We start from the raw sequence: 15,106 nt of genomic DNA, 5'->3' as shown, positions 1-15,106 counted from the left end.
AAATACATGGCAGGGATGCATACAAGATGCTTAACAAAAGTCTAGCACTGAGCTACGACCAATTCATCCATTAACAGGTTCAAACAAGCATGGCAAAAATGCATATGGCAAACAGATCTCAGACTTAGTGAAATTAACACTTGTCTGGAATCTCAGATCAGGTAGCACTCTTCGGAGCAACAAAACTACATGCTACAGGACCTGAACATGGCAAAGTAAAGCATGGCATGGAGCTACTCAAAGAGCTTAACAAAAGTCCCTTAGTGACCTTGAGCCAAAATGGATCAGAAAATACAATTGCAAGCATGTGAACAAAGCAAAAACATAATCAGTTTTCAGACTTAGTGAAAACTGACACATGCTGAAACATAACTCAAGTAGGCATGTTTACGAGCTTGATGCACTCACTACGGAGCAAGTCATGATAAGCTAAGCATACATCTATCAAAAACACACAAAATACAGGCTAGACATGGCAATTTACAATAGCATAGCATGCACGGATCAACTACAACATCATTGGCAAAATTGCAAACAAGTTGACAATCTGCCCAGATTCACAAAGTAGCAAAAGTAGAGCTCGATTGACTCAATCTAGGGTGCTCCATAATTTCAAACAAAGGCATGGATGGATAGAGCACTACAAGATTAGCAAAACATCCTTACTGATCATCCTCAAAAGAGGCACAGATCACTAGGAAACAACATGAACATATGGCCATATGAGATAAACAGCTCAAGGACTTAGTGTAATTGCCAAGTCTCTGAAATTAGAATTACCAAGTGCACCACTTTGCAAGCTTGTGCTAGACACCACACTCATCACAAAAATACATGGGTTGCACCTCTGGAAATATGACAAAATCCTTAACAAAACATATGTAGAACTCATGGGCATATCATGCACACAATAATCATGGCAAAAATAACAAAAAGCTAAATAGAGTAGAAGATCTGACAAATATCTCAAGTAGCCCTCTTTTAACAGCATTTCGGGCATCAAGATGAACTCAAATGAAAATAATGCAATGGAATGAAATGATGTACTCTCTGAGATGAACAATTTGATATGCTATATGCGCAAATCGGAGCTACGGATGCAAAGTTACGAGGCTATGAACATGAGCACATGGATCTGGAATTTCGAGGACTTGGACGAATTTTAACCTCCGGATCTAGGGTTTGACCCGGGAACGCAAAACAAGGCGGCGGCGCAGCTCGCCGGAGAAGACGAAGACGGCGGCCGGCGAGGGCGAGGTCGCCGGACCCGGCACTCCTGCGGCCGGATCTGGCCGGAGACGAGGCGGGGAGGCGGCGCGGTGGTGGCCGCGGCGGCCGGGGCAGCGAGCGGATCGGCGGCGGCGCCGAGAAGGAGGCGGCGGCTCGGCGGCGGCACGGAGAAGGAGGCGGCGGCGCGGAGAAGGAGGCAGCGGGGCGCAGCGGGAGCAGCGGCGGCAGAGACTCGGGCCCGCGGGGGCTCTCCCCGGGCCGAGCGGGCCGGTGCGGGCGCGGGTGGCGGCACGCCACGTGGCACCACGCCACTGGCTGCGGGCGGCGGTGGCGATGTGTCTGGCCAGGGCGGACATGTCCGGCCGGCGCGGAGACGATTTTTTAGGGTTTCAGACGAGGGGGATCCGAATTTTCGGGGAGAGACCTATTTATAGGCATAGAGGGAGCTAGGAGAGTCCAAATGAGGTGCGGTTTTCGGCCACGCGATCGTGATCGAACGCTCTAGATGATGGAGAAGGCTTAGGTGGGTTTTGGGCCAAATTGGAGGGGTGTTGGGCTGCAACACACACGAGGCCTTTTCGGTCCCTCGGTTAACCGTTGGAGTATCAAACGAAGTCCAAATGGTACGAAACTTGACAGGCGTTCTACCGGTAGTAAACCAGGGCCGCTTGGCAAGTCTCGGTCCAACCTAGAAATGTTTAATCCCCACACATGAAAGAAAGGTAGAAATGGCCACCGGAGGAGAACGAAGCGCCGGAATGCAAAACGGACAACATGGAAAATGCTCGAATGCATGAGATGAAACATGTATGCAAATGCAATGCACATGATGACATGGTATGAGATGCATGACAACGACAACAACACACGGAGACAAAAACCCGAACTCAAGAAAATAAAATAACTAAACGCCGGAAACGGCAAGAGTTGGAGTACAAATTGGGAAAGTCACATCCGGGGTGTTACAGTACATTTCTTTATTTCAATGCCCATATTTTAATTTTAAGAACATTCAAATTATATCCTCTATTTTCTATGTAGGATGAAGCTGAAAGGAGTGGAGAAATAAAATCGAAACACGCGCATAGGACAAACTATGATGATCTCGATGAGTACTTTTGGTAAATACTGCATAGTAATTTTTTACTTGCAAATTTGTGCCCATGCAATTAAATTTACATTGCTATCAGGTCAAGAGGTTGTTCTTGATTAGGATGGCCAATGAGAGTTGATGCTGATTTTTTCAAGAAGAGGAGCAACCTGTGTGAGTTGTGCTCTTCTTCCACACCACAAGTGTGTGTGCGTGTGTGCTTCATCTTGGCCACGGTTAGGTCTTGGGCCCAACGGTCACGGAGACGGTGGTGGTGGAGTGGAGGAGGCTCGCCGGAGTTTTTGTGGTTGTCGACATTTAGTGACGGATCAGTGAGTCAACTAAGATAGTGCTTGATTGGCAACACCTATTAATCATCATTGTGTGTAACAGAGCTTATATAGTCCACGCCCACACCACACTTATTGGATGTTTAACTTTTTAATGAATGCATTTTGTGAATTAAGGTTGAACTAACCTTAGTTCAAAATAGCAGCATACCACTCCCCGCGGTCCATAATAAGTGTCATAGTTTTGAACTAAGGTTGAACTAATCTTAGTTCAAAATAGCAGCACTTATTTTGGATCAGAGGGAGTAGTGTTTTAGGTCAGTCAAGTCTCCCCCATGAAAGAAATGTCGGTCAAGTTGTGAGAATATTATAATTCGTTAGTTTGTCCTCCTCATTCTCTAATCCACATTCTTGATCCTTCAACAAATCACTAAAAAGCACAATCGGTCTGGGGAAAAGTGCACATTGATGGCCGCTAGATGGAGCCTCATGTGGCCCACCTCTTGCTCTATGAAGATTCAAGAAGAAACTCTCCTTCAAAGAAAGTTTCACATATAGCTACCTAGTGGGTTACACCATCTTGAAGCGGGTGTGTTTGTGGTTGAGGCGCCTCTAGATCTCCATATGCTCTTCGATGTCACTGACACAGATAGAGTCAATGTCACCCAGTAAATAGAAGATCGAAATGCCAGCTCGCTAGCACAAAGTATGCCATTATTTCTTTGGCGGAAAAAACACCAATAAACCTAGCAACAAAACTCCATAACTTTAAACCAGTTGGCGGGATGTTGCGATGGTTGAGGAGGAAATGATGAATGCATGGCAAGCTAAACCAAAAAATCAAAGAGGAATGGAATAATTTCTACTCAAAACATGAGTGGTTTTAAGAAACCAAGAAAAGATGACATGTTTGATGAACTAGTGGTGGCTGAATTTCAAGTCAGATGAGCTACAGGGTTGGCTGAATGTCTTTCCTGTCCTACTTATGTTCTGTTGCTAATCATGTACTGAAGTACTTCATGTATTTTTAGTTTGTGTACTTCTACTACCACTATACTTTATGATGAAGTTCTACTGAGTTCTGTGAAAATTTAGGTAAATCGGTGATGCGCATTGTGTTGTCGATTTTGCGTATGTGTGTCGTTAGTTCTGTGTATGTGCTCTATTGTCAGGACCCCGATCCTAAGTCACACCGATCTAGCATGTAACACATCATATCACTTTGCGGCCTCACGCACGGTATTCCCAAGGGTGCCACCTTACCTGGCCTGGGACCGTTTGCGCCTTTTGGCTCCCGTATATGATAGTGTCGCTAGCATCCATATGACAGAGAACCCGGGCCGACATGACTAGTCGTAAACCCAAAGTGGCACTAACCTATAGGGACAGGCATACATGACCCAACAACGAACGTGTCGGTCATCAGCGAGTGAATCTGAGCTGTAGCAGCTGGGCTAACAGGACTCCAGAGAATCCGGGCTGTAGCAGACTAATAGCACTCCGGTAGACACCGCATGACATTTCCCCAAAGGGACAGACACAGGAACGAAGAAGGACACATGCCAGCCAGCCTAAGTGTTCCAGAGTAGTAGCAAGCTACCAGGGCTCAGTGGAAGCATTAGGAGACATTTCCCGGTAAGAGAGGCTACCAAGGATAAACAACTAGGTTGTCGGATCCGACACATACCAAGCATTTCAAACCATACACACAATATGCTCGATATGTGCAAACACAACATGGCATCACAACAAAACTCTACAACTCAAAGTATTTATTCATTAGGCTTTGAAGAGCCAGATATTACGAACATGGGTCTGATGACCCAGCATTCAAGTCATACAAGCAACAAGCACAAGCGGAAGCTTAACTTGTCTGAGTACAGACAACTACAAATGAAAAGGCTGAGAAGCCTGACTATCTATAAGACCCTGCCAAGGGCACAAGATCGTAGCTGAGGTAACAAGCTAAATGTCGAAGTCCACGCGGAACTACTAGCGAGACTGAAGTCTCTCTACGAAAACATAAATTAAGCAAACGTGAGTGCAAATGTACCCCGCAAGACTTACATCAGAACTAGCTACATATGCATTAGTATCAACAAAGGGGGTGGTGGAGTTTAACTACAGCAAGTCAGCTTTGACTCAGTGGCTATCCTGAACTACATATGCAAGTAAATCTTTTGGGGTGGCGCACACGAGTCCACATATTCACCAATCAATACACCACTATGGACCCTCTCCCGTCTCCCTACGAGAACGCCATCCATAGCACTCATGCTTATCTCGCGCATTTTAGAGTATCCACTTTCACTTATCTATGAATTTTATAGGCAACCCAGAAGTCATTTAACGCGGACGCGGCTATTCAAATAGATCATGTTAACCCTGCAGGGGTGTCCTTCTTCACACACGCTCCCGCCACTTACCACCATGTACACGTCGTGTATCTCGGCAACCTTCAAGCGGAAGCCTGGCGACGGAGTTGGCAACGACCTGACTAACCACACAAGTCTCTAGTCAAGGTTCATATTCGGGTTCCATCCGCAAGGAGATCCGGCCGGGGTTTCACTCACGGCGCCAAACGATGAGAGCAGGGTTCCCGGGGCACCAAACGGGCGTCCCGGTACACCGTGCCTCGTGTCTCTACCGCATCATAGCCCACCCCTAGGGTCAGCGCTACGCACGGCCCCCAACACATATCCTACAAACACCGGAAACTAGTTGCAACTCCTGGACAGAGATCAAGGCGATTAATAAGTTGAGAGGGGCACTTTGAAGGAAATATGCCCTAGAGGCAATAATAAAGTTGTTATTTATGTTTCCTTATATCATGATAAATGTTTATTATTCATGCTAGAATTATATTAACCGGAAACTTAGTACATGTGTGAATATATAGACAAACTAAGTGTCACTAGTATGCCTCTACTTGACTAGCTCGTTGAATCAAAGATGGTTAAGTTTCCTAGCCATAGACATGAGTTGTCATTTGATTAACGGGATCACATCATTAGAAAATGATGTGATTGACTTGACCCATTCCGTTAGCTTAGCATTTGATCGTTTAGTATATTGTTATTGCTTTCTTCATGACTTATACATGTTCCTATGACTATGAGATTATGCAACTCCCGAATACCGGAGGAACACTTTGTGTGCTACCAAACGTCACAACGTAACTAGGTGATTATAAAGGTGCTCTACAGGTGTCTCCGAAGGTACTTGTTGGGTTGGCATAGATCGAGATTAGGATTTGTCACTCCGATTGTCGGAGAGGTATCTTTGGGCCCTCTCGGTAATACACATCACTATAAGCCTTGCAAGCAATGCAACTAATGAGTTAGTTGCGGGATGAAGTATTACGGAACGAGTAAAGAGACTTGCCGGTAACGAGATTGAACTAGGTATTGAGATACCAACGATCGAATCTCGGGCAAGTAACATACCGATGACAAAGGGAACAACGTATGTTGTTAAGCGGTTTAACCGATAAAGATCTTCGTAGAATATGTAGGATCCAATATGAACATCCAGATTCCGCTATTGGTTATTGACCAGAGACATGTCTCGGTCATGTCTACATAGTTCTCGAACCCGTAGGGTCCGCACGCTTAACGTTTAGTGACGATCGGTATTATGACTTTTTGTGTTTTCTTGTACCAAAGGTAGTTCGGAGTCCCGGATATGATCACGGACATGACGACGAGTCTCAAAATGGTCGAGACGTAAAGATCGATATATTGGACGACTATGTTCGGACACCAGATGTGTTTCGGGAGGTTTCAGACATGTACCGGAGTACCGGGGGGTTACCGGAACCCCCCGGGGAGTATATTGGGCCAAATGGGCCTTAGTGGGACAAGAGGAGGAGCGGCCAGGGCAGCCGCGTGCCCCCTCCCCCTCTAGTTCGAATTGGACAAGGAGGGGGGCGGCGCCCCCTTTCATTCTCTCCCTCTCTCCCTTCCTTCCCCTCTCCTACTCCTACTTAGAAGGGGGGAGTCCTACTCCCGGTGGGAGTAGGACTCCTCATGGGGCGCGCCATAGGAGGTCGGCCCCCTCCCCCTCCTCCACTCCTTTATATACGGGGAAGGGGGCACCCCTTGGAGACACAACAATTGATCATTGATCTTTTAGCCGTGTGCGGTGCCCCCGTCCACCATAATCCACCTCGGTCATATCGTAGCGGTGCTTAGGTGAAGCCCTGCGTCGGTATCATTATCATCACCGTCATCACGCCGTCGTGTTGAAGGAACTCTCCCTCGAAGCTCTGCTGGATCGGAGTTCGTGGGACGTCACCGAGTTGAACGTGTGCTGAACTCGGAGGTGCCGTGCGTTTGGTACTTGGATCGGTCGGATCGTGAAGACGTACGACTACATCAACCGCATTCTCATAACGCTTCCGCTTACGGTCTACGAGGGTACGTGGACGAAACTCTCCCCTCTTGTTGCTATGTATCACCATGATCTTGCGTGTGCGTAGGAATTTTTTTGAAATTACTACGTTCCCCAACACACTTAAGCATTCCAATGTGTGGTAGTAGCTGTTCATGGATCACAAACACAGAACTCAGTTCCTGAGGACGGTTTCAATGAGACAACCCACCATGTACTCCTACATGGCCTCTCACCGCTACCATTACCAAATCATCTTCACACACTTAGCTCTCAACAGTAGGACATGTTCATCATCATTCCAATTCATCCCCGATGAATCGGACCTGACTCAACTCTAAGCAGTAGCAGGCATGACAAACAAGCATGACTGAGTAGCCACATCAGGGCTCAAACAACTCCTACTCACGATAGAGGGTTTCATCTATTTACTGAGGCAATGACAGGTCATGCAGAGGAAAAGGGGTTCAACTACCGCAGCATGTAACAGTTGAGTCATTGTTGTCCTAATGCAGTAAAAGAGAGCAGGAGCGAGAGAGTGGGATTGTATCAAAATGAACAATGGGGTTTTGCTTGCCTGGCACTTCTGGAGATAGTATAGTTCTTCATCGGTGTCATCAATCTCATCGTCGGAACCACGTCTACTGAGAGGGGACAAATACCGGCAAACAAGGAAGAACACAATCAATGCAATGCAATAATATGATGCATGATCCTGACATGGCAATATGCTGTGGATTGAGCTAATGAAGCTAGCAATGATTCAAATGAAGTTGGTTTGAACCCAAGGTTCAAATTCAAACTCCATATGTGAAATTAAAATGGCATTTCTTTGATTTGTCTAATTCAGCAACTATAAGTTGTTCTAACATGCATGAACATATAGATGGAAAGATTGGATTTTTCTGATCATTTTTCATATATAATTTATTTCATTTGAAGTTATAGATTATTTTCTATGATTTTTCTAGGTTTATGGCATTTTCTGGAATTTTATGAATTATTTTAAATCCAGAAAACCATTACTGCGTCAGCATGACGTCTGAGTGACATTAGGAAGTCAACGGGTCGGTCCAGGTCAAACCTAACCAGTGGGACCCATATGTCAGTGTCTAACTAACTAACCTAAGTTAATTAGCACTAATCTAATCCTAATCTAGATTAGTTAAGGCCCTGGGCCCACATGTCAGTATCAGCAGGGCTAATTAAGTTTAATTAATAGTTAAACAAAATTAGCAGGGGCCTGGGCCACGTGTCAGCGACCCAAGGGATGTCAAACATGGTCAACCCGGGTCAAACTCGCCGTTGTTGACCCGTTGCTCGTCGCCGGCGAAGCCAAAGACGGCGGAGGCGCTCAGAAAACGTCCTTCGACGACCAAATGAGCGATGGAGGGGCTCTACGCGGTGCTAGGACTCGCACGCATCCAACAGGCTAGCAGCAGCTGCTGGGGTGGACCGAGTTCACCGGAAACGAGCTCGTGGCGGCGCCGGAGTTTTGGTGACGGTGGCTTTGCTGTTGCAGCATGCTAGCGGACGAATGGATGCACTAGCGAGGCGCTACGAGGTGCGGTGAGTACGTTGGGCACCAGTGCATGACCAAATGGTCATCGGAGCTACACCGACAGTGAGCTCGAGCGGCGGCGTGCTACGGTCATCAGTGGGACGGCGGCAACGGCGAGCGAAAGGCAACAGGGTTAGGGGGTTCGACGCAGGATCTCACAGCGAGTCGGACGAGGTAGACGGCGTGCTCGGGGAGGCGGGGACGGCGACGAAACGGTGATGGCGATCTCGGCGGCGGAGGATGGAAGGCGAGGTTGTGGCGGTCGCTTCAGCGTGTCCGAGCGCTCGGCACTCGTCCGCATCGATGTACAGGACGTCAGCGGAGCTTTCAGACCCGATGGGGAGGCGAGGGGAGCACGGTGGCCATAGCTACGATGAGCGGTGGTCTCGGGTGTGCTCGGCGGCGCGAGGATGAGAGGCTAGAGGAAGGGAGCGAGGCAGAGGAAGGGGGGGAAAGTGAGAGGGGGGTCGTCCTCATCTCCTGGGCATGCAGGTGGACTTGGGGGAGGCTAGCCAGCGCGAAGCAGGAGGTGGCGCGCTCGACCGCGTGCGATGTCTCTCCCTCTGCCTACTGGCAGAGGTTGAAGATGACTCGCAAGTCACCAGGTGGGCTGGGCCGGCCAGTGGGCCGCCAGGTAAGTGTTCCCCTTTTTTCATTTTGTTTCTATTTTTCTATTTCTGAAATTTGTTTTAATTTGGGTTTTGACCCAAACTAATTTAGTTGCTTCTAATAACTTTTGCAGGGACTAAAGGGATTATTCCAAAGCCCCTCACAAACTTACAGAGTCATTGGAGCAACAAAAATATTTATAGAATATATTTGCCCCAATTCAAGATACAATATGGATTAATTTAAAATCTAACATGGATAGGAAAAATGTGCATCACCTCTAGTTGCTGTTTACAGCATTTTCTAAAAAATTAACATTTTCGAAAGCCATTTTGGGTTCACTGAAAATATTTTAGGTTAAACCTATTTCAATTACATTGGTGCTAGGGTTTGGACATTCCCCATTTCAAGTTTAACTGAAATTTAAACATGATGCAACACCAGATGCTAGCACTAGGCATTACCAGAACTACAAATGTGGCATCTATTCATCTTAATTCAGTGAAATATGGCACTAAATTGTAGCTAGCTAAATTGTTTTTCTTAAATTAGTGAAATTTGGTATTGAAGTGTAGCTAGCAATGCAAATATCTCAATGAATTCAGCTATGTTTTGCTATATTTTCATCCTTTCCATGGCATACCTATCTGCAACAAGTAAATGCTTAAGCATGGCTTTGTATTCATCAGCATTCAGGTCATCCATTAGAGGCAACTAAACCATGTGGATGAAGTGAAGCAGTCTCCTGAATACATCATGCTGGATATCTTTAATAATTGTATTGCGCTTCTACTCGTCCCTCGTCGGCCCGTAGAAGTTCGCCTTGAAAATCGACGAACTAATTGCGAGGATGATTTTATGAGCTTGGAAAGCCTCCCTTGGACCATGAAGAATACATCAGCTCCATCTGTAGGATCAAGTAATTTACCAAGTTCATTCGACAGGTTTGATAGCGCCGATTGGACCACAACAGTCAACTTACCCTCTGCCAACTTGATTACTGTCACATGGCACTCAATGAGAAGAATATCATCCCTCATATAGTCTTTAATATCAAAAAAATTGCATTATTTGAGCTAAAATAGGGTGATTCTTCGTGGTAATTAATCTTTTCAATGATGTGAGGGCGAGAGTGGAAGTATTGATGGATCTGAGTGTCAACTATCCAGAAGAACACCATGCCGACAGCTAACAGGAAGACCACATAATTTGATTAGGGCCGAGGCTCAGGATGTAAAAATACACATCTCTTATATTAAACTTTTGTACTTATTTAATAGTTGTATAATAGTATAGTTTTAATTAACAGAAAATTGTATTACTTGCTTAGCATAGTTAACAAACTAACAATGTTGCTAAATATATCACATATAACTTTCTTTGTTTATCAAGCAGTTTTAATGTGTATCACTTAAATTTTGCTTCTCCTACATTTAACTGTATGATATAACAAAATTTCTCTTCACATTAATTGTAAATGTTTTGTCAACTATATAGTGTAATATGTACTTGCATGTATGTGTGTGTTTTCATATATATTAATATCATTAAATATCAACCATGCAAAAAATATCATTAAATATCATGAGCAGATTTGTAAAGCATATAATTGACAAAAAAATTAATAGTGTTCTCTAGTGTATTATTAGGCAAGTTCATATAAATTGTATGGTATGCCAAATGTGTCCTGCAAGTTGGGTTCATTATTAAAAATCAAAAACATGTGCACGATTTGTATTTTTTACTTCAAATAGAACATGTAAACAATTAAGGCCGTCTTAGATGTATTATTCCCAGTGTTCGTAAGTTTTCCCATTTGACCATCATTCATTCTCATATGTGTAAAAGTGGGCTGCCCCAAATGTCTTTGATGTGAGGACTGGTAAAGTGATGTGGAAATTCAACGGAACATGTTTCAACGAGTTCATCACTAGTGAAAGAATTGATCTTTCATGGCCAATCTTTAGGTGAAACACACACCGACAACCCGCTTTTTAACGAGCGCCCACCTTCTCATTAAGCTGTCATAAATAGTCAGATGCTTAATGTATATAGTTTTATGTGTTTGAAGGTGGATCGGTGGAGGAGATGATCATTATTTTGGAGAATTCAGTTTGTCGCTGATTGATTCCATCTTATGCCTTTTTGTTGAGGATCCGGGTAATAGAATCCAGCTTGCTAGTGTAAGTAGAAATCTTTGCAGTTCACATTATTTAAGATTTTCATTTGGTAGATGGACAAGTGTAAGCAAAATATGTGCTATCAGTTGAAAGTTGAGTCTAGTGCAAATTCCCAGAAAGTCGAGTTGCAGCGGAAATACCTTTTCAGCGTCAGCAATTGCAAAATGTACTGGCAAAACAATGGAGAGTATCTTGCCATCCAGGTAGATGATACGTCTCCAACGTATCTATAATTTTTGATTGCTCCATGCTATATTATCTACTATTTTGGACATTATTGGGCTTTATTATTCACTTTTATATTATTTTTGGGACTAACCTATTAACCGGAGGCCCAGCCCAGAGTTGCTGTTTTTGCCTATTTTAGAGTTTCGCAGAAAGGAATATCAAACGGAGTCCAAACGGAATGAAACCTTCAGGAACGTGATTTTTGGAACGAACAAGATCCAGGAGACTTGGACCCTATGTCAAGAAACAAAGGAGGAATCCACGAGGTAGGGGGCGCGCCTACCCCCACCCCCCCAGGGCGCGCCCTCCACCCTCGTGGGCCCCCTGTTGCTCCACCGACGTACTGCTTCCTCCTATATATACCTATGTACCCCCAAACGATCAGATAGGGAGCCAAAAACATAATTCCACCGCCGCAAACTTCTGTACCCATGAGATCCCATCTTCGGGCCTGTTCCGGAGCTCCGCCGGAGGGGGCATCGATCACGGAGGGCTTCTACATCAACACCATAGCCCCTCCGATGAAGTGTGAGTAGTTTACCTCAGACCTTCGGGTCCATAGTTATTAGCTAGATGGCTTCTTCTCTCTTTTTGGATCTCAATACAATGTTCTCCCCCTCTCTCGTGGAGATCTATTCGATGTAATCTTCTTTTGCGGTGTGTTTGTTGAGACCGATGAATTGTGGGTTTATGATCAAGTTTATCTATGAACAATATTTGAATCTTCTGAATTCTTTTATGTATGATTGGTTATCTTTGCAAGTCTCTTCGAATTATCAGTTTGGTTTGGCCTACTAGATTGATCTTTCTTGCAATGGGAGAAGTGCTTAGCTTTGGGTTCAATCTTGCGGTGTCCTTTCCCAGTGACAGTAGGGGCAGCAAGGCGCGTATTGTATTGTTGCCATCGAGGATAACAAGATGGGTTTTTATCATATTGCATGAATTTATCCCTCTACATCATGTCATCTTGCTTAAGGCATTACTCTATTTTTATGAACTTAATACTCTAGATGCATGCTGGATAGCGGTCGATGAGTGGAGTAATAGTAGTAGATGCAGGCAGGAGTCGGTCTACTTGTCTCGGACGTGATGCCTATATACATGATCATACCTAGATATTCTCATAACTATGCTCAATTCTGTCAATTGCTCAACAGTAATTTGTTCACCCACCATAAAATACTTATGCTCTTGAGAGAAGCCACTAGTGAAACCTATGGCCCCCGGGTCTATCTTCATCATATTAATCTTCCAACACTTAGTTATTTCCTTTGCTTTTTTACTTTGCTTTTATTTTACTTTGCATCTTTATCACAAAAATACCAAAAATATTATCCTATCATATCTATCAGATCTCACTCTCATAAGTGACCGTGAAGGGATTGACAACCCCTTATCGTGTTGGTTGCGAGGATTTATTTGTTTTGTGTAGGTGCGAGGCGCGCGTAGCCTCCTAGTGGATTGATACCTTGGTTCTAAAAAACTGAGGGAAATACTTACGCTACTTTGCTGCATCACCCTTTCCTCTTCAAGGGAAAACCAACGCTGTGCTCAAGAGGTAGCAGTAGATCGGTACGCAGAATCAGAGAACACAACTTGCACTAGTTTTGAGTTGTTCATGATCAAGTAGAGGGCCATCCCAATCTTTGAATTGCACACCAAGAATGACAATATAATCAGCTTTGTGTGGGAGCCTAGAGGCCACTGGTTTGTTGTTATTCACAGTGACGGGCCTAATCATGATATAAGCGTATATTCGATGTGCACAACCGACAATGTTAGTCGTGCATCGAGGCTCACAGCACTCAGGAACAGGCATGCAAGTGCAGTGTTCTGGTCTCCTGCGGAAAACTTCATTGTTCTTGTTGGGCTGAAGGGTACTGATACGTCTCCAACGTATCTATAATTTTTTATGTATTCATGCCATGTTTATAATATTTCTACATGATTTTGGTATGATTTGGTTAGAACTAACCTGGACTGACGCTGTTTTCAGCAGAACTACTGTGGTGTTGTTTTTGTGCAGAAATAAAAGTTCTCGGAATGCGCTGAAAATCAACGGAGATTTTTTTCCGGAAAATATAAAAAATAATGGAACGAGGAGTTACTGGAGGGGAGTACCATGGGCCCCACGAGGGTGGAGGGCACACCCACCCTCCTGGGGCGCGCCCCCTATCTCGTGGACTCCCTGTGGGCCCCCCTGACTTGTTCGCGATGCCAACTTCTCCTATAAATCCCCAAACTTCCAGAACATAACCTAGATCGGGAGTTCCGCTGCCGCAAGCCTCTGTAGCCACCAAAAACCAATCGGGACCCTGTTCCGGCACCCTGCCGAAGGGGGGGATCCCTCACCGGTGGCCATCTTCATCATCCCGGCGCTCTCCATGACGAGGAGGGAGTAGTTCACCCTTGGGGCTGAGGGTATGTACCAGTAGCTATGTGTTTGATCTCTCTCTCTCTCTCTCTCTCTCTCTCTCTCGTGTTCTTGATTTGGCACGATCTTGATGTATCGCGAGCTTTGCTATTATAGTTGGATATTATGATGTTTCTCCCCCTCTATCTCTTGTAATGGATTGAGTTTTCCCTTTGAAGTTATCTTATCGGATTGAGTCTTTAAGGATTTGAGAACACTTGATGTATGTCTTGCGGGTTCAGTGACCTTGTGAACTTATGCATAGGGATTGGCACACGTTTCGTCTTGACTCTCCGGTAGAAACTTTGAGGCACTCTTTGAAGTTCTTTGTGTTGGTTGAATAGATGAATCTGAGATTGTGTGATGCATATCGTATAATCATACCCCACGGATACTTGAGGTGACATTGGAGTATCTAGGTGACATTAGGGTTTTGGTTGATTTGTGTCTTAAGGTGTTATTCTAGTACGAACTCTAGGATAGATCAAACGGAAAGAATAGCTTCATGTTATTTTACTACGGACTCTTGAATAGATCAATCAGAAAGGATAACTTTGAGGTGGTTTCTTACCCTACCATAATCTCTTCGTTTGTTCTCCACTATTAGTGACTTTGGAGTGACTCTTTGTTGCATGTTGAGGGATAGTTATATGATCCAATTATGTTATCCTTGTTGAGAGAACTTGCACTAGTGAAAGTATGAACCCTAGGCCTTGTTTCCTAGCATTGCAACTACTCACTTTTATCATTAGTTACCTTGCTGTTTTTATATTTTCATATTACAAAAACCTATATCTACCATCCATATTGCACTTGTATCACCATCTCTTCGCCGAACTAGTGCACCTATACAATTTTCCATTGTATTGGGTGTGTTGGGGACACAAGAGACTCTTTGTTATTTGGTTGCAGGGTTGTTTGAGAGAGACCATCTTCAACCTACTCCTCCCACGGATTGATAAACCTTAGGTCATCCACTTGAGGGAAATTTGCTACTGTCCTACAAACCTTTGCACTTGGAGGCCCAACAACGTCTACAAGAAGAAGGTTGTGTAGTATACATCAGGTACCAATGGCCAGTTGGAGTTATACAATGTTGATGATCTTGAGACG

Source organism: Triticum aestivum, chromosome 6A (genome assembly GCF_018294505.1).
Source record: "Triticum aestivum cultivar Chinese Spring chromosome 6A, IWGSC CS RefSeq v2.1, whole genome shotgun sequence".
NCBI classification, from domain to species: Eukaryota; Viridiplantae; Streptophyta; class Magnoliopsida; order Poales; family Poaceae; genus Triticum; species Triticum aestivum.
This window is presented reverse-complemented; position numbering follows the sequence as displayed.